This window comes from Diceros bicornis, chromosome 26 (assembly GCF_020826845.1).
Source record: "Diceros bicornis minor isolate mBicDic1 chromosome 26, mDicBic1.mat.cur, whole genome shotgun sequence".
NCBI classification, from domain to species: domain Eukaryota; kingdom Metazoa; phylum Chordata; class Mammalia; order Perissodactyla; family Rhinocerotidae; genus Diceros; species Diceros bicornis.
The window spans coordinates 25,622,844-25,646,082 of NC_080765.1; the positions used below are offsets into that span (position 1 = coordinate 25,622,844).

A 23,239-nucleotide genomic window follows, 5' to 3' on the forward strand; every position below is an offset into this window, starting at 1 on the left:
AATATGTGGACATTAAACAAAATGCTACTGAACAACAATTGAATGAATGAAGAAATCAAAGGAGAAATCAAAAAATTTAACTCCATAACCATGGTGATGAGGGGTGGGAAGAGAACGTGAGGGAGAGTGAGAGTGAAAGAAACACATCTGTGCATCTGCCCTGGCATGAGCCTGAGATGACAGATAGAACCTGCAGTTCCTGCAGTCAGCCTGGATTCCCGGGCTCTTCTCCTAGACTGGGAGTCTCTTGGGGCATCTATGAGGGTAAATCCCAGCCTCCTACGGTGTTCAGTCAAAGAACTGCAAATCATCCCAGTGCTGGAGGAAACAATAGCTCCACTGGTCTTGCTGAGAAGGCAAGACCATACTGACTGGTCAATTTAAGGAATTTTCAAAAAGTATTCTCTATTTAACTATTTCATTTAATTCTTTGACTTCAGAATCTAGAATAAGATGTGAATTCACTGTAATGTTTGCCTTTGGGAGTTGAAGTAAAGAGCTTTAAAAACTGAGGGGTTGCCTCAGGAAAGCAGACCCAGTGTGGTTTGTGTGTGTGATATGAAAAGTGCCGGAAGGCTCACAGAATCAGAGTTTTGGAGGTGGAAGGGAGTCTTCCTAACTGCCAACACTTCCCTAACTTTTCCTGCAATGTCCCTAAAGGCACTCAGCCCCTGGGAGATGGAGTGTTTGCTCCCAAAGCTTCCTGCCAGCCACAGCCTCAATTTTCCTTGCAGTCTCCAGTTTCATCTTAAAAATTCATTTTAATCTTTCATCCAACTTCTTCATATATTTATTTCTTATATAAAAAAATATTTTAGATTTCCTATCTACAAGGAAGATGTAACACAATAACCATCCGACTTTAGACATCTCCTTTGCACAGTCCCAGGGTGATTATACTTTAGTGAGAGAAGCACAGAAGTTCAATTTCCTTATATTACAGATAAAGCAACCACAGCCAAGAGAGGAGAAGGAACCAGCCCAGGGTCACACAGCAAGGCAGTGGCATAGCCGGGAAGAGAAGTTTTCTGGCCTTAGACCTGGTGAGCTTCCCACCACTGGCTGCTCGTCTACCAGCACTTGGGAGTGGAGGGCCTTCTCCCGCCATTCCTCAGAAAGCACATTCATCAGACCAGAAACTCACTCAATCAGTGATCGGAAGTCCAGCCACCCTTTACGGCTGTGGTCAGACACCAGGAACTTGATTTGCAGGGTGGGACACTCAGAAGCCATAGAGTCCACCTCTGGGGCAAGGGTATCAGTGGTTACGATGCCCTTGGCTTTAGACACTTGTAGTCGGTAGAGAATGTCCTTGGCCTTCAGTAGGGTGGTCCCTGGCATGAAGACAATCCCTGGGGATGAGAAAGGAAAAGTTTGTCTTAGTTTCTCTTTCACAACCATGGGCTTCAGGTCTGCATTGTCTGCATAGAAATCCCCTAACCTTTTGCTTGCAAAGTACAGTCTGCAGACCACCAACTGATACACAGAATCTCACACCCCACCTCAAACCTATTGAATTAGAATCTGCATTTTAACAAGATGCCCAAGTGATTCCCATGCACATTAAAGTGTGAAAATGCTGCCCTCACCTTTCCTACACTAGATGGATCCAGCTGGTAGACAGATGGACCCTACTTTACACAATTTCACATGGGATCTGGGAATACAGGTGCAAGTAGGACAGTGTCCCTGACATCAGGACTAGCACATCCCCACCCCCGTCTTTCTCCTCTCACTTCCCTCTCTGTCAGTTCCCTGTTGTCATCTTGAATCTCTTCTCTTTCCTTCATTTCTCATATCCAAATTTAACCTCATTGTCCTTTGAACTTTCCTCTCTTCCTCTCCATCTTCCATCACCAACAATTAGGTCAAGCCTTTGTGTGCTCCTATTGGATTCTAATCTCTCCACCAGATGCCCTGTCCTGAATCTTCCAGCCACCCATCTTTCATATTATTACCTGCTTAAGTTCCACAGAGCACTGACTTTTCCCCACCACACTTCTCTGCACTAACACCTCTGCCCTCTCTCCAGGAAAGCACCACACTCTCCTTCCTGACATTGAAGGTGCTGCCCACTCTCCACCTTTCTCTCCCACAACTCTAATCTCTATTTCAAAATGGCCATTCTCACCTAGGCTACGCCTGACTCTAAGCTTTTGCATGTGCGATGCCCATTCACGGAATTCCCTTCCTTTGCTTCTACTCCTCTGTAATTCTGCACATCCCAGGGTGCTCTGCTCATGTCTTGGATTTCCCATGGGCCTTCTCTTAGATCTACAGATGACACGGTTTCTCTATGCTCCCTCTGTCGTTGCTACAAGTTCTTGATTCCACATGACCTTGATTGATTAACCAACTATTTTATTTGTGAGAGAATATGAGTGAGAGAGAGAGAGAGACAAATATGAGCAGGAGCATGATGGATTGTTGTATGAGCATGCATAGAATAACCGAAGTGATTTAAAAAATCCATGAATCCCAGACTGATTCCAAATTATATAGCTAAATTGATAGGTATTTAAAAGGGGAAAGAAAATCTCGACAGAAAAATGCTAACTAACAAATGTAGAGGGAATGATATAAATAGAAAATCCTCATATAAAACCACCATAATAATAGTCAATTCCGTCAAGAATCATCAATGGATACTCACACCACAGGGTGAAAGACTGTTGGGGAAAGAGATATTCACACAGTCTCCTAAGTATTACACCACAGATTACTTATTAATCGCAAGGGGAAATTGCAAGGGGAAAATTGCCTTTACAAAAGTGGGTACCACCTTACCAGAGTGATACAACGATATCACTGGTGGTGGGACAAACCAACTCATATACCCCCTGATGTGATGCACTGAGAAAGACACAAGATTGCCCATCTACTATTTCTGCTAAAAATGCTTATCCTGAATATAATCATAAAGGAAGAGTCAGAAATACAAATTCTGAGAGACATTCTGTAAAACAGCTGGCTTAGATATTTCAAAAATGTCATTGTCATGCAGCAAAGGCTAGGGAACCATTCTATATTAGAGACTGAAGAGACATGACAACTAAATGCAATGCATGATCCTTGATTAGATTTAAAGAAAAAAAGGCTATAAAGGGCATTACTGGGACAATTGAGGAATTTTGACTATGCATGTATATCAGTAACTATATTGTATCAGTGTTAAACTTCTTGTGTGATAACTCTGTTGTGTTTACGTGAGGGGAATGTCTTGGACCTTAGCAGATACATACTCCAGTGCTTATGGGTATTTTTCTGGTATTTATGGATATCACAATGTCTGCAACTGATTCTTACATGATTCAGTGAGGAAGGGGGCTTAAATATGACAAAATGTTAACAATTGATGAATCTTTAAAAGAAAGTAGTAATGTCTGAGACTGTACAAAAGACAGTGTGTGTGTGTGTGTGTGTGTGTGTGTGTGTGTGTGAATGGGAGAGAATTACGACATTGTGTTTGAGAGTGGATGAGTGTGAGGGAGAGTGAGTGACAAAGGACAAAAGAATACATGAGGGAGTCTGAGAAAGAGAAAGACTGTGAAGAAGAAAGAAGGTAGGGGAAGAGAAAGCACCTAATATTCCAGGACCACTTGACTCTAGGCCAGCCCTAAGGTCTATTGGGGTCTCTCTGAGTCACTGACCTGTTCGGATGCAGCCCACAGTCACCAGCCACCACTCAGGCACTCGAGGCAGAATCAAGGCTAGACGGTCTCCCTGCTGCAGGCCACAGGTCTGCGTGAAGACGTTGGCCGCATGGCGGGTTAAGTCTGCCATCTCTCTGAAACTCCACTTCACTTCATCCCCTTGGTTATTCACTCACCACAGGGCTGGGTTTGGACCTCTCTTGCCCTCCTGGTCAAGATCATACACCATGTGTTACTTCCTGCTTCAAAGGAAAAGGGCACTTATTTGGCCAATCCACTGCCATAGTCATATTCCAGTATGAGCACAGCTCAAGCACTGAGACCCAATTTTAAAGCAATTAAAGAGCCAAGAGAAGTTAGGAGTGGGTGTGATGCAACCAAGTTCTTCTGGCCTACTGTAGCCACCTCCTCTCAAGTCACATAAAACCATGAATAACCTTCATGTCTCCTATTGAAGACTTAAAGCTCCATTCCCCCATGTGTCTGTCTTAGTTCCATATAGACAGTGGGTTCCCCTCTATGCCTCAGTTTTCTCATCTATGAAATGGCAACAATAATACTACCTAGAAGGTAGTAAAGTTTAAATGAGCTATTTAAATGAATAAAGTGTACAAAGCAGTGCCTGGATCAAGTAGGTGCTCAATAAATATTACTATTATTATTATTGCTACACAATAAAATAAAATAGGCTCATTTAGTTCCTGAATATTTGGGGGAATATTTTTAAATAAATTACTTCTAGAGGTGAAGTCAGCAAGAAGGCAGACTAGGAAGCTCCAGGCCCTCATTCCTTCAGAGAAACATCAAGTAAACAACAGACTAAAATGGTTTTATGGGAGCTCTTGAAATAGTCGAGGGTCTGCAGCAACCAACAAATGCCCAAACAATAAGAGCCATACTCAAAATGGTAGGACATTTTGTGATGTTTTTGCCTACTCTTGCACCACCCCCTCTCTGATGTGGCACAGCACAGTCAGGAGGAAGCCACCCAATTCCAAGCCCCTCCCTGGGACAGAAGGAAAATTGTGTAACTTGTTTGCAACATTCCGGCTTGTCTGGGGGCTGCCTGAGGGACTGGTTTCTGTCTCGTCTGACTTGGTGCTCAGATGGGAAGGGTGGCATAGTTTGAATATCAGGTTGAAGGTCTCTGGAAGCACTGGCAGATGCCATGGTGTGTGAAGACTGTAGACCTGTAGCCACTTAGGGGCAACAAACTGCAGGCAGAGGAATACAATAGAACATCTAAGGCCCCAAGAAGAAGCAAGGATGAGACTTTTATGGAAATTAAGGTATATAAGATCAGCCATGTGTACGGGAAAATTGGAAAAAAGAACACGCACAGGCCCAGGAAAGAAACATGCCAGAAAAGACCTGAGAAGGCCTTAAGTTTTCACACTGAGAAAACTACTGAAGGTCTTCCCCCACATGGAGCCAATCTTCACAGACTGAGAGAGGAGGCTCCTTTTTTCAGACGTCCAATTTTCAACAAAAGATCACAAGGCCTACAAAGAAACATGAAAATATGGCCCATTCAAAGGAACAAAATAAATCTCTAGAAACTGACCCTAAAGAAACACAGCCCTCAGTTACTAGACAAAGACTTTTAAATGACCATCTTATATATGCTGAAAGACCTAAAGGAAAACACCAACAAAGAACTAAAGCAAATCAGGAAAATGATATATGAACAAAATGAGATGATGAACAAAGAGATGGAAATTACAGAAAAGAACCAAACAGAAATGCTGAAAAATACAGTAACTGAAATAAAAAACCTTACTAGAGGGGTTCCACAGCAGACTCAAATTGGCAGAAGAAAGAATCAGTAAACTTTAAAACAAGTCATTTGAAATTATGGAGTCTGAGGAGCAAAAAGAAAACAAATGAAGAAAAGTGAATAGAGCCTACGGGATTTACGGAACAATCGCAAGTAGACAAATATACACATTATGAGAGTCAAAGAGGAAGAAGAAAGATAGAAAGAGGGACATATAGCTTATCTGAAGAAATGATGGCTGAAACCTTCCCAAATTTGAGTAAAGACCTGGATATACACATACAAGAGTCTCAATGAACTCTAAGTAGGAAGACACAAACAGATCCACACAGAGACACATTATAATCAAATGATAAAAGCCAAAGCCAAAGAGAGGCTCTTGACAGCAGCAAGAGAAAAGTCATGTATAAGAAATGCTTAATAAGATTATCAGTGGATTGCAGACCAGAAGGCAATGGGATGATATATTTAAAGTGCTGAGGGGGAAAAAAACTGTTAACCAAGAATTTTATATCCAGCAAACTTATCCTTTGAAGATAAGGGAGAAATTAGGACATTCCCAGATAACCAAATTAAGGGAGTTCATTTCCACTAGACTTTCTCTGTAAGAAATGCTAAAAGGAGTCCTCAAGTTGAAATGAAAGGACAGTACAGAGTAACTCAAATGTGAAAATAGGAAGTTCTTGGATAAAAGTAAAAACATGGACAAATATAAAAACCACTATTATTGTAATTTTTAGGCATAACTCTGGTTTTTATTCTGTAACAAAATTTAAAAGATGAAAGCATAAAAATAATTATAAATCTATGTTAATGGGTACACAATATATAAAGATGTAATCTGTGACACCAATAACATGAAGTGGAGAGGTGAGATGGAACTGGAAAGGAATAGATTTTTGTATGTGGATGAAGTTAAGTTGTTATTAGCTTAAAGTAGATTGTTATAACTTTAGGATATTATATGTAATATATACAATACAAAAGGAAATGAGAAGAGCATCAAAACATATCACTACAAAAAATCAACCAAGCACAAAAGAAGGCAGTAAAAGAGGGAATAAGAGACAAAAAAAAGCTATGACATCAAGAAAACAATTAATAATATGGCAATAGTAAGTCCTTCCCTATCAGTAACTACTTTAAATGTAAGTGGACTAAATTTCCCAATCAAAATACAAATATTGGCAGAATCAATAAAAAGAACAGGATCAAATTGTATGCTGTCTACAAAATGATAGAATATGATAAAACCCATAAAAAAAAACTCTCAGAAATGTTCCTGCAATAAAAAATGCCCAGAATATAATATCAATTTTAAAAAGCAAGACCAGGGCAGGCCCGGTGGCGTGGTAGTTGGGTTTGCACACTCCACTTTGGCAGAACCGGGATTTGCAGGTTTATCATCCTGGGTGCGGACCTACACACTGTTCATCGGGTGATGCTGTGGCAGCGTCCCACACACAAAGTGGAGGAAGACAGGCACAGACGTTGGCTCAGGGCTAATCTTCCTCAGCAAATATAGGAAGATTGGCAGTGGATGTTAGCTCAGGGCCAATCTTCCTCACCAAAAAAGAAAAGAAAAAAAAGAAAAACCATATTTACATTATAATCCAAGTATATAGTAATATTCATTCCTTCATTAAACATTTCCAAGTTCTCATTATTTCTGAGGCCAAATGTTTTTAGAGGCCATCATGTTCTTAGACCAAAAGGATGTAATGGTGAACAAGACACACATATACACACATATGTAAATGGTTTTTAATATTTATGGTCAATTTTTGTTTTCTTGTTTAAATCAACTTTCTTATTTTCCCCACATTTTCTATAATGAGCATGTTTTTTTTTTAAAGATTTCATTTTTTTTTATTCCCAAAACAAAACATGTTCAGAGTAAAAATTCAGGCAATGCAGAGGCTTATGAGCGGAAAATTTCTTAGAAACAGAAAAATTTCTTCAAATTTCTCATCACATCTTCACTCCCTGAATGTTAACACTGAAAACTGTTTGGTGCATATTCTTCCAGGAATGTTTTCTGCATATGTACAAACATGACCCTACTACCTTTGACTCAGATGATTGGAACAAAAGAAAGTATCATTTGAGATAAGATTAATATATATGTATATACATATATATGTATTCATATCTATGAAAACATCAGTGCTATGAAAAAAATCCTTGCCCAACAGATTAAAGAATATTAGCAACTGTAAATGACTGGTGTGCACTGTTTCTATAAGGGGAGCAGAGCAGGGAATGTTCCTGTAGGAGTTTAAAAAATGATGGAAGAGCCGGCATATCAAGGTAGAAAACAACTGTTATTGCTCAAAATTCAGACAGTATTTTAGCCCTTAACTTTCACAACTTAAAGAAGATATTGTTTAAGCAGTTATGGACTTTTGTGCTAAGGAGTAATCTGATAATGTGATATTAAGAGAAGGGTGGAAGAAAAAATACAACCCTTACACTGGATTTGAAATTTAAAGTTTCATGCAGTGAGATTTGAAGCCAAGGAAAATCAAGAAATCATTTTAAAAGATAAAATGTTGAGTAAGCAACTCAGCAATAAAAATAAATGACCAACTAATACACAAAGCAACGTGGATGAATCTCAAAAACACTATGCTGAGATTCTGAGTAAAAGAAACCAGACACAAAAGGATGCATCCTGTGTTATTTCATTTCCATGAAACTCAGGGGAGAGAAATATAATTTCTAGTGACAGCAAATCAGTCGTTGCCTCAGACTCGGGGTGGGGATGGGTGGGTACTGACTGGGAAAGGACAAAACGAAACTTTTGAGGTGATAAAATGTTCTAAAACTCATTAAACTTTACACTTAAAATGTGTGCATTTTATTCTATGTAAGTCATACATCAATATAGTTGATTTAAATAAACAAAAACCTACATAGCTACTCCTTGCTAATCTCTAACTAAAATATACTTTGAAAAAGGAAAATTGAAAGGCTTATCAAATACTTCGGTGATTCATGAGTGAGAAGATTCTTTCTGAATATTAAAACACACAAGAGTTTATTGTCTATAGAAAGAGTTTGCCTCAGTATTAATTAAAATGAAACACAAGTTGAAATTTCATGATTTCTGTAAATTAATGATAGAATATGACAGACTGAGAAAATTTAAGTCCTAGTTGACATAGATAAAACACTTTTCCCCAACTGTGATATAATTCACATTATTTTCCGTTGCATTTGGAACATTTACCAATCTCAAAAGATTAAAATAGAGTATGTTTTCTGACCATAATGAAATTAAGCTAGAAATCATCAACAATAAGACAACGAGAAATGCACCCCCACTGTCTGGAAACTAATCAATATACTTCTATATAATCTATGGGTCAGAGAAGAATCAAAAAGGCAAATCGAAAATATTTTGAACTGAGTGTTACTAAAATATGACATCAAAATTTGTGTAATGCACCTGAAAGAAGTGCTTAGTGGGAAATTTAAATTTTTAAATGCATCTATTAGAAAAGAAGGAAGGCTGAAGGGTAAGCATGTAAGCTTCCATCTCGAGAAGCTAAAAAAATACCAACAAATCAAATCCAAGGAAAGTAGAAGAAAAGAAATAATAAAGATAAGAGCATGCATCAATGAAATGGAAAACAAATACACAATAGAGAATACCAGTAAAAGCTGGTTTTGAAAAGATTAATAAAATTGATAAACTCTTAGAAAGACATATCAAGAGAAAAATAGGGAACAAACATATTAACAATATCAGGAATGAAAAGTATACATTATTACAATTCTTACAGACATTAAAACAGCAATAAGACAAAATTATAAATAACTTTATGTCATTAAATCTGACAATTTGGATGAAATGGACAAATTGTTCAAAGGAAAAAAATACAACTTGAAGAGTGATGTCGGCATCATGGCTGAGTGAGCTTCCCCTATTGAACTCTCCCTGTCTAAGACACAACAAAAAGGACATTCACATTCCAACAGAAGTTATTAACACAACACAAGGGACGTCTGAGGCACTCACGCAGCTGTACACCCGAGGACTGAGGTGCTGGAATCCCCAGAGGAAGTGGAAGGAGGTAAGAGGAGCTCCCCTCACTCCCAAAGGACAGCAAACCTGAGACTGAGACCACGCAGCTCTCAGGGAGGGGGGAGGGGCAGCCCTCCACAAGAAAACCAGTGCTCTCCAAGATCCCTCACAGCCCGTGGGGAATTGCTTCCCCCTTGTCGTGAGGGTACTTTCGACAAACTAGCCCTTCAGGAGAGCAGAGAGTGACAGTGAAGCGAGAAACATCTGGGATTGGGGAGGCAAAGTAAGCGTCCCTCCACCCTGCCCGCCTGGTGCTTCAGCACAGCGGCCCTGAAGCCTCAGCTCAGCAGAGCTTCAGCTCAACTCCAGCCCCCGTGCCAGTGGAGGTGGCGTGCCCACACCCAGACCCCAGAGGCAGCGGTCCCCATGTGCCCAGGCACCAGTGGTGGTGGTGCGCCTATGCCCTGGCCATATCAGCAGCAAGCCCCCAGCACCCTGGTGCCACCAGTGGCACCAGTGCTCCCACACCCCGGCACTAGAGGCCGTGGCTTCCCGGAGCCCTGGCACCAGTGGCAGTGGCGCACCTGCACCCTGGCCCTAGCGGGTGCCTCAGCCCCAGAGGTAGCAGCCCCCCAGCATCCAGGCACCAGTGGCGGTGGCACACCCACACCCCGGCCCTAGCAGTGGTGACCACCCAGTGCCCCAGTCCCCCCAGCAGCAGCAGGGTGCCCGTCCCCAGCACCAGAGGCAGTGGCTCCCCAGAGCCCTGGCCCCAGAGGTGGTGGACCCTGGTGCCCAGGCACCAACGGCAGCAGCCCGCCTGCACCCTGGCCACAGCGGCTCCAGTGTGCCTATGCCCCGGCCACAACAGCTCTGGCTCCTTGGCGCCCCAGCCCCAGTGACTCAGGCCTGACTGTGCCCAGGCCCCAGCTGCCCCAGCTCAACTGCACCATGGCCCCAGCTGCATGGGCTCAATGGCGCCCTGGCCACAGCTCCTTCAGCTCAACCATGCCCTGCTCCTAGCTCCTTCAGTTCGACCACCCCCCAGCTCCAGCTGCTTTGGTGTGGCCATGCTCAGGCTCCAGCTGACTTGGTGCCAGCTACTTCAGCCCAGCTGCACTCCAGTCACAGCTTGTTCAGCCCAGCAGTGCTCCAGCTCCTGCTTCTTCGGCCCAGCTGCACTTCAGTTGCAGCTGCCTCAACCCAGCCATACTCCAACTCTAGCTGCATCAACCCAGCCACACCCCAGCTCCAGCATTTCCTGCACTCCAGCTCCAGCTGCTTCTGCTCAACCGCACTGAAGCTGGGCCACCTTTCAGCTCCAGCTTCTTCAGCACACCCACATCTGAGCCCCAGGTGCTTCAGCCTAGCTATGCTCCAGTCTCAGCTGTTCCCACACTTCAACTCCAGTTGTTCCTGCACTCTAGCCCCAGCAGCCTCTGCTCAGCCGCACTTCAGCTCAGCCATGCTTCAGGTCCGCCATGCCCCAGCTCCGCCATGCCCCAGCTCAGCTGCAGGCCAACCAGAACATCCATGGATGGACTTGGGCACAGAATACACAGGTCTTAACCCCCAGCCAGCGGCGACAAGAGGAAACTGCAACCAGATATTTTCACTATGAGGAAAAATAAGTTAATACTGACAGGCACTATGCAAACATATATTAAATCTCCAGACCAAAAGGAAAATGACAAGCACCCAGAAATCAACTCTGAAAGCACAGAAATGTATAACCTTAATGACAGAGAATTCAAAACAGCTATCATAAAAAAGCTAAATGAAATACAATCAAACACAGATAGACAATTCAATGAAATCAGGAATTTCTTCCCAAAAGAGATTAAAACAATAAAGAAAAACCAATCAGAAATCTTAGAAATGAAAAACACAATAGAGGAGCTAAACACAAATCTAGAAGCCTTAAGCAACAGAGCTGACAATAAGGAGGAAAGAATTAGCAATACTGAGGACAGCAATGCAGAAATGCTCCAGATGGAGGAGGAGAGAGAACTAAGACTAAAAGGAAATGAAGAAACTCCCCAAGAAATATCCGACTCAATTAGGAAATCCAATACAAGGATTATAGGTATTCCAAAAGGAGAAGAAAGGGAAAAAGGAGCAGAGAGCTTGTTCAAAGAAATAATAGCTGAGAACTTCCCAAACCTGGGGAAGGAGCTGGAAATACCAGTGAATGAAATCAATAGATCTCCTAAATATATCAACATGAAAAGACCCTCTCCAAGGCATATAGTAGTAAAGCTGGCAAAAGTCAACAACAAAGAAAAAGTACTAAGGGCAGCTAGACAAAAAAACAAATAAATAACGTACAGAGGAATTCCTATCAGGCTTACAGACGATTTCTCAACAGAAACTTTACAGGCTAGGAGAGAGTGGAATGACATAGGAGAAAATATCCTTCAGATATGATGGAGAAATAATAAACTATCCCTGATAAACAAAAGCTAAGGGAATTCATTGCCACAAGACCCCCACTACAAGAAATACTCAAGAAGGCCCTCATGTTTGAGAAAAAAAAGAGAAAGAGGATACAAAGTTTTGAATAAGAAGGAAGATAGGGCAACAAAACCAGAAAAATTGCAGCTCTCTATCAGAATAGATTAGCAAAGAGTTAATTACAAAACCAAGGATCAAGGGAAGGGAGACACCAAAAATAACTTATAATCTCATCACTTTAAAGACTAACTCACAACGCAAGATGGAATAAGACATGACAACAATAACTTAGAAGGGGACGAGGAAGAGGATTGAATCTACTTAGTCTAAGAGAAAAAAAAAGCCATCAAAAAATGGACTATCACATCCATGAGATTTTTTATACAAACCTTGTGGTAACCACTAACCAAATAATCAGAACAGAGTCACACACAATAAATAAAGAGAAAACTAGGAGAACTACAAAACTGAATTGGTATTCTGAAACACATGGGGAGAGAAACAAAGGAAATGCAAAAGAACCAGAAAATGAGCCATAAAATAGCAACATTAAGCCTTCATATATCAATAATTACCCTAAATGTAAATGGACTGAACTCTCCAGTCAAAAGACATAGAGTGGTGTGGTGGATTAAAAAACAAGATCCAACCATATGCTGCCTCCAGGAAACACATCTCAGCTCTAAAGACAAATACAGGCTCAGAGTAAACGAAAGAAGACAATACTCCAAGCTAATGGCAAACAAAAGAGAGCAGGTGTTGCCATATTTATATCAGACAAAGTTGACTGTTAAGATAAAACAGGTCATGAGAGACAAAGAGGGGCACTATATAATGATAAAAGAGGACACTCCACCAAGAAGACATATCACTTATAAATATATATGCACCCAACACAGGAGCCCCAAAGTACATAAAGCAACTATTAACAAACCTAAAAGGAGATACTAATAACAACATAATAATAGTAGAGGATCTTAACACTCCACTTACATCGATGGATAGATCATCCAGACAGAAAGTCAACAAGGAAATGATGGACTTAACTGAAAAACTTGACGAGATAGACTTAATACATGTAGATAGAGCACTCTATCCAAACACAGCAGATTACACATTCTTCTCAAGCACACATGGAACATTCTCAAGAATAGACCACATGCTGGGAAACAAGGCATGCCTCCATAAATTTAAGAAAATTGAAATCATAAAAAGCATCTTTTCTGACTATAACACCATGAAGCTAGAAATCAACCACAAGAAAAACACCGGGAAAGTGACAAAGATGTGGAGACTAAACAACATGCTACTGAACAACAAATGGATCATTGATGAAATGAAAGGAGAAATAAAATCATATCTGGAGACAAATGAAAATGAAAATACATTGTACCAACTCATATGGGATGCAGCAAAAGCAGTCCTGAGAGGGAAACTCATAGCAATACATGCCCACCTTAACAAACAAGAGAAAGCTCAAATAAGCAACCTCAAACTATACCTAAGAGAATTAGAAAAAGAAGAACAAACAAAGCCCAAAGTCAGCAGAAGGAGGGAAATAATAAATATCAGAGCAGAAATAAATGAAATCAAAACCAAAACCATAGAAAGGATAAATGAAACAAAGAGCTGGTTCTTTGAGAAGATAAACAAAATTGACAAACCCTTAGCCAGACTCACCAAGAAAAAAGAGAAGGCTCAAATAAGTAAAATTAGAAATGAAACAGGAGAAATTACCACAGATACTATAGAAATATCAAAGATTATAAGAGAATACTATGAAAAACCATATGCCAACAAATTGGACAATCTAGAAGGAACAGATAAATTCTTAGACTCATACAACCTCCCAAAACTGAATCAAAAAGAAATAGAGAACCTGAATAGACCAATCACAAGTAAAGAGATTGAAACAGTAATCAAAAACCTCCCCAAAAATAAAAGTCCAGGACCAGATGGCTTCTCTGGAGAATTTTACCAAATTCAAAGATTTAATACCTATTCCTCTCAAACTATTCCAAAAAACAGAGGAAGATGGAACACTTCCCAACACATTCTACAAGGCCAACATCACCCTGATACCAAAGCCAGACAAAGACAATACTAGGAAGGAAAACTACAGACAATTATCCCTGATGAACATAGATGAAAGAATCCTCAACAAAATATTGGCAAACCAAATACAGTAATACATTAAAAACATCATACACCATGATCAAGTGGGATTGATACCACAGACACAGGGATGGTTCAACATCTGCAAATCAATCAATGTGATACACCACACTAACAAAACAAGGAATAAAAACCATATGATCATCTCTATAGATGAAGAGAAGACATTTGACAAGATCCAACATCCATTCATGATAAAAACTCTCAAAAAATGGGTATAGAAGGAAAGTACCTTAGTATAATAAAGGCTGTATATGATAAACCCACAGCCAACATCATACTCAATGGGGAAACACTGAAAGCTCTCTCTCTGAAAACAGGAACAAGACAAGGGTGCCCACTCTCCCCACTCTTATTCAACATAGTACTGGAGCTTCTGGCCAGAGCAATTAGGCAAGAAAAAGGAATAAAAGGAATCCAAATAGGCAACGAAGCAGTAAAACTCTTGTTGTTTGCAGGTGACATGATATTATATATAGAAAACCCTAAAGAATCCATTGGAAACCTATTAGAAATAATCAACAACTACAGCAAAGTTGCAGGGTACAAAATCAACTTACAGAAATCAGTTGCATTTCTATACTCTAATAACAAACTAACAGAAAGAGAACTCAAGAAGACAATCCCATTTACAATTGCAACAAAAAGAATAAAATATCTAGGAGTAAATTTAACCAAGGAAGTGAAAGACGTGTACAATGAAAACTATAAGACATTATTGAGTGAAATCAATGATGACATAAAGAAATGGAAAAATATTCCATGCACTTGGATTGGAAGAATAAACATAGTTGAAATGCCCATACTACCTAACGCAATCTACAGATTCAATGCAATCCCAACCAGAATCCCAAGGACATTCTTCACGGAAATAGAACAAAAAATACTAAAATTCATACGGGGCAACAAAAGACGCCGAATAGCTAAAGCAATCATGAGAAAAAAAGAACAAAGCTGGAGGCATCACAATACCTGACTTCAAAACATCCTGGAAAGTGACAGTAATTAAAACAGCATCATACTGGTACAAAAACAGATACACCGATCAATGGAATAGAATTGAAAGACCGGAAATAAAACCTCACATCTATGGACAGCTAATCTTCGACAAAGGAGTGGAGAAAGGAAAGTCTCTTCAATAAATGGTGCTGGGAAAACTGGACAGCCACTTACAAAAGAATGAAAGTAGACCATCTTCTTTTGCCATATGCAAAAATTAACTCAACATGGATCAAAGACCTGAAAGTGAGACCTGAAACTATAAAACTCCTGGAAGAAAATATAGGCAGTACACTATTCATCATTGGTCATAAAGGGATCTTTTCGAATTCCATGTCTACTTGGCCAAGGGAAACAAAAGAAAAAATAAACAAGTGGGACTTCATCAGATTAAAGAGCTTCTACAAGGGAAATGAAACCAGGACCAACATGAATAGGCAGCCTACCAGCTGGGAAAAAAATATTTGCAAACTATATATCCAAAAAGGGACTAATATCCATAATATATAACGAACTCACACAACTCAACAACAAAAAAACAAACAACCTGATCAAAAAATGGAAAGAGGCAACGAACAGACACTTCTCCAAAGAAGATATACAGATGGCCAATAGACACATGAAAATATGTTCAACATCACTAATCATCAGGGAAATGTAAATCGAAACCATGCTAATATATCACTTGACACCCATTAGAATGGCTATAATCACCGAGACAAAAAAAACAAATGCTGGAGAAGCTGTTTAGAAATGGGAACCATAATTCATTGCTGGTGGGAATGCAAACTGGTGCAGCCTCTTTGGAAATCAGTATGGAGATTCCTCAAAAAATTAAAAATAGAAATAGCTTACGATCCAGTTATCCCACTGCTGGGTATCTACCCAACGAATCTGAAATCAACAATCCTAAGAGGCTTACCCACCCCTATGTTCATTGCAGCATTATTCACTATAGCCAAACATGGAAGCAACCCAGATGTCCTTCAATGGATGAGTGGCTAAAGAAGATGTGGTATATGAATGTATATATGTACACACACACACACACACACACACACACACACACAGTGGAATGCTACTCAGCCATAAAAAAAGACAAAATCGTCCCATTTGCAACAACATGGATGGACCTGGAGGGTATTTTGTTAAGCGAAATAAGCCAGAAAGAGAAAGACAAACACCGCATGATTTCTCCCATAAGTGGAAGAAAAACCAACACACAGACAGAGAGAACTGCTTGGTGGTTACCAGGGGCAATGGGGTGGGGGGCGGGCACAAGGGGTGAAGGGATGCATTTATATGGTGACTGACAAACACTGATGTACAACAAAAATTTCACAAGAAAGAAAAAAAAAGAATGAAAAAAAATAAGATGACTATGGTTAAAAAAAAATACAACTTGTCAAATCTGATAGAATTGAAATCTTAATAACCTTGTATCTATTCAAGAAAGTAAGTCTATTACTAAAAGCTTTCCTACAATGAAAACCCTAGATTTTATTTCTAAAATTTTTGGTATGCATACAAGTGTGTTGAGTTTGACTTGAAAAATTGATGTTTTTTGGTTTTTTAAGAAAAGTGATATATGTCAATTATTTCTCAATAAAACAACAACAAAAGAAAATAATAATAAACTTCTAAATTCTTTACGAAAGCACTTAGAAGAGCACCTGGCACACTGTAAATGTTCGGTCAATATTTATTGAATGAATAAATAAAAAACAACTCTGGGATACAAATAAGGAATGATAAGGAACTTCTGGGTTAAATTAAATCTAAAGATGAGATGAGGCTTTTATTTCTTTGGATAAAGGGAATGATTTGTTTTTCTAAATTGGGCAGCGATCAAATTTTCTGGATGTAGATTACGACCAAACTATTCATTTTAAATATGGCCACATATAAGATTGATTGTAATTTAACTTACAAAGAAAGTAGTTTAAATGTAATTTAAAATGATAAATGGCATGCTATTCCTTTGTAGATTGCCATTGATAAAAAATGGATGAACTCCTTACAGGCTCACCAAATGACTAATATGTAGTATAATATGTCAAACTGGGAGACACAGTCATGGAGAATCAACTCACATGGATGAACCAGTAATTAACTGATACCCAGACTTTAAAAGAATTTACCAAGGAAGATTACTCTAAAGGTCTGGAAGTTAAAACTTTTTGCATTATGTTTAATTGGGAAATAATATGTATTATTCCATTAATATTTAGATAAGTTGGGATAATCTTGTTTTTATACCAGAGGTCGGAAACCCAGAGCCTACAGGGACCAGGCAAGTAACATAAATGAGAGAAGCCTGCCAGGTTCCTCTGGGGCAAACTGGAGAGCCACACATCTTCCAAGGGGGCAGCAACCATTTAGCTCTACCAACTGCTGCCATACAGGAATGAATGTTCACTTTGAGACGTGATTTTTACATAAGAAGCCCCAAAGCCCAATTCTGGTTCCTGAACTCTGTTGCCTTCTCTGCATCAGGGCTGCCTGTGCCAAAGCTTCCTGTATTTTCCCGTGCACGTTTACAATACATCCATGAGAAAGTAAACAGCCCTTTGCCAAAATACAACCAAGTCATGGCCAGGCCCCCATGTTGTGTTTCTTGTGCTGTTTGTGTTGCTGTCCAGGGTCTGCATGCATTTAGATTCTTTCAACATATAGTTAATGTGCCAGGCATGTTCTGTACTCTGGGGATACAACAGTGAACAAAACAGCAAGAGTTCCATGACCTCATGGAGCTTACATTGTAGTGCCAATGACACTACATGTGTATAAGAATTACAAAAGATTTAGACTCTTTGTGAATACCATGGAGGAGTCCTTTATGGGATGTTGGGACAAAAGTCTAATAGTTTCAGAGGAATATGAGGACCCTTTAAAATTGTACAGGTCCTAGGACTGTTACTAATTATTTACGTAAAATTACAGAATTAAATTCAGGAGCCACAGAACACAGACTGATTGGCTCAAAGAAATCTAGGCAGACACGAATATTGAATAGTAAGGCATTTGGAATGTGTGGCAGCATATAAGTTAATTTCCTTGAGCAAACATTATAGGACAAAGAGCCAGACATTATGTGGTCATGACATTCAGCTGTTTTTTTTTTTTTAATCTTTGTGGTTAATACATATTTGACTATATTTATTGAGCAATGTTTAATGTTAAATTGCATCAGAGACTGGCAGGAAGAATTTGCTTATGTCATGATTTTTTGCCAAAACAAACAGAAGTTAGTGTCACAGATGCTGTACTCATCTTTCCTAAGACATGAAGTGGGGAAGTACATTATCTAAAGAGTGAAAATGAAGAGTTCTATGTTTTGCTTACTTTTCTATTCCTATTATCTACAATAATGCTTGGCACATGTGAGGTGCTCACCAATTCTTAGCTGAATGAATGAATACAGTATCAAGGAGACAGAATGAATGAATCTGGACATGAATGTGACCTCTCCTGAATAGATCTGAGAGGCTGCTCCAGGAATCAATTGAAGTTGAGTAACATAGGGTTTAATTTCCCTCTAGGAACCCAGAGTAACATAGGGTTTAATTTACAAGGACAGTCAGGGGTTATAAATTGGTGGCCTGAATGAGCAACTGTATTCCACCCATGGACCTATGTTGTCTAGTCTACAATGCATTTTCTTTTGTTTTATAATGAATTCTTTGGAAACACTAAAAAAATAATCAGAAGATTTCACATAAAAATGTTGGATTTCTAACTTACATTTTACAGGTAAAATGTGTTGAAAAGTGAGTCAAAATAAATTCTGTCAATCTGTTATGGTTTGGGCTGTGTTGTTGGGCTGTAATGTGTTAGCCATGGATCAGCTTCTGGGTGATGTTCATTAAGTTGTAAGGGGAGGTCCAGGAAGCCAGAGTGGACTGTGGTGGCATGCCCTCTGGGGGGTCTTTCATAGGAGCAGCAATAAAACCTATGGTGCTTATAATGTAAGTTTCAAAATTAATTTATTCTACAAACATTTATCAAGGGACTGCTAGGTGTCAGGCATCATGTATCATTAGAAAGACACTGACCATGATCAAGGCAATTGGAAAAATGGAAGCAGACAGATCAGAAGTGTTGTGAGAATGAAAATTATTGGGATGGGGATCCTGGGGGTGGGAGAAATTTGGATACATGGAGGAATTGACCATGACTGATAATGAGATATAAAACCCAACAAAAACTGGCATTCTCTGGGGGAATTTACTTGATGGTTATCTAAATGGGTTGATGCATGAACTAACTAATAAGGACTTTATGAAGATAAATGAGGGAAAAGTGATGGCATCACTTCCTCCTCTCTACCTTCTCCCTCTCTAGCCTATACCATGATTCCAAAGGTCTTAACCAGATTTCTGGTCTGGGCAGCAATGAAACTCAGTTTATCGTCTGAAGGCAGAGATGTTTTGGCATAATCAGTTGTGAGACTAGGTTAAACAGTCATCCATCGCTTAACGATGAGCATACTATTCTGAGTTCTGAGAAATGCACCGTTAGGCGGTTTCATCATTGTGCAAACATCATAGAGTATATTTAAACAAACCTAGATGGTATAGCCCACTATATCCCTAGGCTATATGGTACTAATCTTACAGGACCACCGTTGTATATGCGGTCTGTCATTGACCAAAATGTCCTTATGCAGTGCATAATTGTAATGGATTACAGAATCAGACAGCCTGGACCCAAATTCTGCTCCTTCACTTATTAGGTATGTGATTTCTATAGGCTATTTAAACCCTAGGAACCTCAGTTTCCTCATCTGGAAACTGGGGTAATAAAAGCACTCATCTGGGCCGGCCCCGTGCCTTAGCGGTTAAGTGCGCACGCTCTGCTGTTGGGGGCCCGGGTTCGGATCCCGGGCGCGAACCGACGCACCGCTTCTCTGGCCATGCTGAGGCCGCATCCCACATACAGCAACTAGAAGGATGTGCAGTTATGACATACAACTATCTACTGGGGCTTTGGGGGAAAAATAAAAAAAAAAAAAAAAAAAAAAGCACTCATCTAATCAGAGTATTAAATGTAAAGTGTTGACACGGCAAATAAAAGATGCTCTCTATTTTCCTTGGGGTTATTACAGAAATTCAGAGGAAGGGAAAAAAAGGAGGTGGGGAGGAAGCCCCCATGAAAGGCATATAAGCTTTGAGTACTAACATATGAAAACACGTTCATAGGAAACTTAAAAATTATACCAAATCTCTGACTCCATCTCAGGCGAATTCTCTCTTCTGTACAAAGACAGTGTTGGGTGGTGGACATCACCAGCTGGAACTTAGTAGCCGGAACACCACCCATCGTCTACCCTAAGTCCTAGTGTTACCACTGCTGCTCTCCCGGTCTGTCTCTGGGGAAAAGGCAAACCAAGAAATTGAGTTTTTCTGCAGAGATATGTAAACTTTAGAGGCCACAGGGACAGGTTTCTCTGGACATACCCTAAAGCCATGTTCCCATAGGTAGTTGATAGGGAGGACGCCAGTTGGACATGCCATCCTCACAGGAAGATGGATGACATGACTTACCTACATGTGTCAGATGCTCATGTGCACAATGAGGTGGTCTGTCCCCTCCCTCTGAGTGTAGCCTGAAGTCAAGCCCAAGTTTGATGAGATGAATTCCAGTTAGATTCACAATCCCATTCGTTGAAGACTAACAGACTCACACTAACATCAATTTGTTGACCTTGTGATTAGAACTTTGTACTTGTTCACAATTATGGAGCACTGACTGTGTACCTGCTGTCTTGTTTCTTAAATGAGATTATCCCCATTTCACAGATGAAACCACTGAGGATCAGAGAAGTGAAGAAGTCACTAGGCTGAGAATTGAACCCCAAAACATAAGTTTCATCTATGACACTGGTAAGCTGAGGCAGAAGCTATTCTTGGTTCTGTGCCCCTCAGCCTACTAGGAGCAAGATAAGGCCAGTGAGGCCACTCCTGTTCTCACCTCCGATCACAGATGCCTCTTCACCTTCTCCATTTGAGTCCAATAATCCAGTATATCACTTGCAAAGTTAAATTCCTCGGGTGTGTCATGGTCATTCCATCTTGGGGATTCACCTCCTGATAAAGGTTGGCAGCGCAGGTGCCAAGGGGCAGGGACGAAGCCCCCATGGCAGGATTTGTGGATGCCCCACAGGACCCGGAACCTCATCAGCCACTGCATGGTGGGCAGTCCTCAGGAAGCAGGCACAGAATTCTCAGGTCACCATCTGCCTTGGCAAGAGATGGCTAATAGATTGGTCATGGAGCAGGAATTTCCTCCACAAAATAGGAGGCACGTTCCTGGTTAACTGCGAGAGTTATGGCTTTGTTTCAGCTCACTGGAATTTGGAGGGCACAACTTGTTGATTTAGGTGGGGATGTTCTTCCCAGCTGAGGAAGCACAGGGCAGAAAATGACAGGGAGAAGCTGTAGATACTAGATGAGGTTGGTACTCGTTCCTGAGGGTCTTCTCCTTCACCCCCTGGGATTTAAGCTGAAGATGGCAGCCGTGTGGACATCTTCTTTGTGGTAGAAACTCACCATTCTGAAAGTCCTATATCCCATGCTATCCTTGCTCTGGAGACCTGTCTTCCCGCTGAGCCCAACAAAAATATGGTTCTCATAGAAGCTGTCATTTTTTTTTTTTTTTTTTAGTGAGGAAGATCAGCCCTGAGCTAACATCCACACTAATCCTCCTCTTTTTTCTGAGGAAGACCAGCTCTGAGCTAACATCTATCGCCAATCCTCCTCCTTTCCCCTGTCCCCCAAGTCCCAGTAGATAGTTGTATGTCATAGTTGCACATCCTTCTAGTTGCTGTATGTGGGACACAGCCTCAGCATGGCCGGAGAAGCGGTGCGTCGGTGCGCGCCCGGGGTTCCAAACCTGGGCTGCCAGTACCAGAGCACGCGCACTTAACTGCTAAGCCACGGGGCCAGCCCAGCTGTCATGTTTTTAGATGATTCCAACTCCTGTCTAAAGTTGATTGGTTCAGGGTTTAGCAGTCATTTCCCACAATTTTCAAATCCAAACTGGGCTAATCATAATCCCTCTCCAAAATTTTTGTGTATGTGCTTGTTACCGAAGAGGCTATCAGGCAGTCTCTCTCTGGTGGAAGCCATAAAATGCACATTTTGGGAACTGTCTGTGGTTATTATTTCTGTCATGTGGAGGTATCCACTCTACATGACAGAAGAAAATTGATGTGCAGAGACGTGGAGACGAGGGGCAGAGAGTATCTCAGAGGAGTTCAAGTCACTGGTTCACATTGTTCCTGAGGCCCATCTACATCTCTACTCCTCTCTTGTTAATATCCTGTCCTGGATTCTATAAGCCAACCAATTTTCCTGCCTGAGATTAGGTTTCTGTCACTTGAGACTATAAATAAGAGTGTTGACAAATATACACCACCATACTCAGGACAGACCAGGTTAACATCACAGCACCTTCTCCGTTGGACTGGGATCTGGCTTCAGGGTCTTCCCCAGGACAGCTTCCGGGCGGCTATTACCAATCCATTAGAACTGACACATGAAATGAAGCTTCTGTGCCGCTCCAGATCCCAACGCCCCTAACATGGGAACAGAACCCTCATTTATAACCCTCCCTTATAGGGTCCTTCTTGAAGTTTGATTGTGCAAATTGCCTCAAGCTAGAACTATCTTTCCATGAGAACATTGCCTGAAGAAAGCCACTTTGCAAACATCTTTGAGATTCAAGTACTTTATTACCGCAAACAATTAACCCCCTCCTCCTCAGTTTCAGCAATAAGATAATCCTGTTTGACAACAGACCCATAGATTCAAGATCAACTTGAATCAATTTATTTTTAGGTAGTTTAGACCTATAATACCTAACTCCAACTAATTTGGATGCTGCCCCCAAAAACTCGTTAAGTATTTCTGGTAGAGGAGGCAATGCTAAATATGCAATTGGGTTACTGTCTGCAGAAAAGAGGACAGATATATGAAAAGTTCACCCCTTAGAGTTTGCTTCTCAGCATGGATCCTTGGGCCACATGAACTAAAGTATGCCCTCTTTTCTTTTAGTGCCTGTCAATCAATCAACAGTACCTACCATCTTTGGTTTTGTCAGCACTTTTGGGCAAGAAGACTCTAAGATATCAGCTGGCCCAGACCCGGC

General features: G+C 40.6%; 2 pseudogenes; both read right to left on the minus strand.

Moving 5' to 3' along the window:
- The window catches only part of LOC131421994 (acyl-coenzyme A synthetase ACSM2A, mitochondrial-like), a 100,407-nt pseudogene that overhangs the window by 10,967 nt on the left and 66,201 nt on the right, over positions 1-23,239 (minus strand).
- Positions 1,099-21,280, minus strand: LOC131422493 (acyl-coenzyme A synthetase ACSM1, mitochondrial-like; annotated as a pseudogene).